This window comes from Hydra vulgaris, chromosome 03, assembly GCF_038396675.1.
Source record: "Hydra vulgaris chromosome 03, alternate assembly HydraT2T_AEP".
Lineage (NCBI taxonomy): Eukaryota > Metazoa > Cnidaria > Hydrozoa > Anthoathecata > Hydridae > Hydra > Hydra vulgaris.
In genome coordinates, this window is record NC_088922.1 from 47520001 (window position 1) to 47522500 (window position 2500).

The 2500-nt window shown below is 28.7% G+C and overlaps 1 protein-coding gene across 1 annotated transcript in view; it reads right to left on the reverse strand.

The window, feature by feature from the left end:
- Positions 1-2500, reverse strand: part of LOC101237623 (uncharacterized) — a 100591-nt gene that overhangs the window by 96335 nt on the left and 1756 nt on the right. The window lies entirely within an intron of this gene.

Sequence of the window (2500 nt, forward strand, 5' to 3'; positions counted from 1 at the left end):
TAGAGTTTATATTATGAATAAAACCAAGGACATAATGATGATTGTAAAGCACCTTTTTAATGAACTTTTTTTTAATTTCTTAATACATCGATATGTTTACAATATGACTTGAATAGTTTGTACTCAAAAATAACAGTAATATTGTTTCTACCAAAAAAATACTTCGTCTTAATCTTCTTCATCGCTACTAAGACCATCCAAGGAACATCAAAATTCTAGTATGAATTTACTTTAGGATTTACATCGTTTTTTACAAGTGACTCGAATGACATGGAATGAAATTTAGCATGACAAACTGTGCTGTCATTTCTGCTATATGATTTTAGTTTGTTAGCTTTTTATGTTATTATTGCGCGGTAATTTTTTTTAAAAAATAACAAACAGCAAATAAATTTGTTTTCAGTTTTAAAATCAAAATTCAATTCCACTTCGTGGAATTTCAAAAATACAGATTTGTTTCCGCGAAATGCAAAACGCCGTTTGTATAAGTACTGTATCCATGTATTTGTATTTGTATACGTACTGCGTATCATATTGTATCGTTCGTAAGTACTAATCTTTAACATTCTCTGCGGGTGTATATACTGATTTATCATCGAGAGTTAGAGCCTTTCAGGATCTAATCAATTTTCTTTTACCCAGTGTAATAGCTGCTTTGAACCGTTTTTATTATTGTGGAAAAGCTGTATGAAACAACAAAGAAGTCAGCTAAACTAAAATTGAAAAGAAAGATCGTGAAATATTTTTGAATGTGTTAAATGGAGATTCTAATGAAAATGGAGAGATGGAAAAAGCCGCAAACTAAAGCAGAAGATAAAAATAAACTATTGGATTGGATCTTTTAGGATCATTGAAAATTAGTGATCTGACCTGCTTTTGACTAACTTGAGGCATATACAAGAGATGCATATTTGTATATTAAGAAGCCGAGAATATGGAGAAAGACTAATCTCCAGAATAAAGTTGAGAAATTTCTTTGGCCGTTCTAAACAGTAGTATTTCAAAACAAAACATATTGTTGTACACAACGATAGATGGTTTTGGATTTAATGTTGCTCCAAAAATCATTAAATTCTTTCCAAACACTATTATCAAGATGAATTTGTCAAAAGTAAAGTAGGTGAAAACCTAGAGAGAAGGTATTTTTGTTGATGAGAATGGGTTAGTTTGATTATGCTAAAAAACATTTTGAATAACATTGCTTTGAGAATAAAGATTTGAAATGAATTTGTGTATTCGGTTTGTTTGTGCGCAAAGTTGGTGACAAACTAACATCGATGTGTTTCTGCGTGAGCTTACCAAAAGAGAAGTGTTTTAAGTAGATCATTAACTAGCTTGTAGTTTTTTTGAGTAATTTCTAGTCTTTAAAAAAGTTACAATCGAGGTCGTTATGATAAGCAAAAAGCAACTCTTTAACAATTAGTGCTCATATTTAAATTATTGAAAATACTGTAAAGGATGCAACATGGCTACAAAATAAAAAGTCTGATCTTTATATAAACATTGAAGAGCTATTATGTGAGCAATGAATATGGCTTTGACGTGGAAACTAAATAACTATTTTTGCAGATTCTGGGACTATTTTTTTTTTGTTTTTTTCAATTTTTATTAAATCATACTTTTATTTTGCTGTTTTCAATTTTTATTAAATCATAATTATCATACTTTTATTTTGCTGTTTAGTAATAAATAATCAGCATATATATACACTTGCGGACACGCAACGCACACTAATGTCCGTATTATAATATCTTTTTTTGTCAAGAGTTGATCTACTCATAATACTTAGATCTAATTGATCTTATATAAATATTGCTTTCGATTGGTAAGTTAGCTTTTAATAAAATAACAACTTGTCTTAATTTTCTTCTAATACTTCAGTTTAGAGGATGCAGTTTTCACTGTATCAAGTGCTTTTTTATAAGTCAGTAAACGACGTAATTTTTTTATGTTTAAAATCACAAGTTTTTTTGACTGACTATTTCAATGATTACACGCTCAGTTGAAAATGTTTTTTTAAATCTAAATTTTGAATTAGGTAAAATAAGTTGTTTTTAGCGAAGTGATCATTAGGGGTGGGAATAATTTACATTTTTTATCTTAAAATCAATTTGCCCTATTACTATCGGTGGAAAAATAATATAAAAAGCATTTTAAAAATAATTTTTACCGCAACAGATTTAAAAACCCTCTGCGCAAACTCGTTTTTTTAAAATAAGAATTTTTTTTTTAAATCGATTGTTGCGACGGATTGAAAAGTCTTGTTTTTAAAAGGAATGAACTTTATAAACTAAAATATTAGTTAAAAAAACCAAAGTAAAAAATTTACATAGGGCTGAAAATAACTTACAAACAGTGCTGTGGCTAGAGGGTCAGAGCATTCTCCAATCTGTCATTAGGGCGTTAAAATCTTAAAAACCTTCCATTGCTAGGTGTATTACTAAAAAAAATTGTTATATTTGGAAAAAGAGCCCTAAATTTGAAAAAAGCCCCCAAGTTT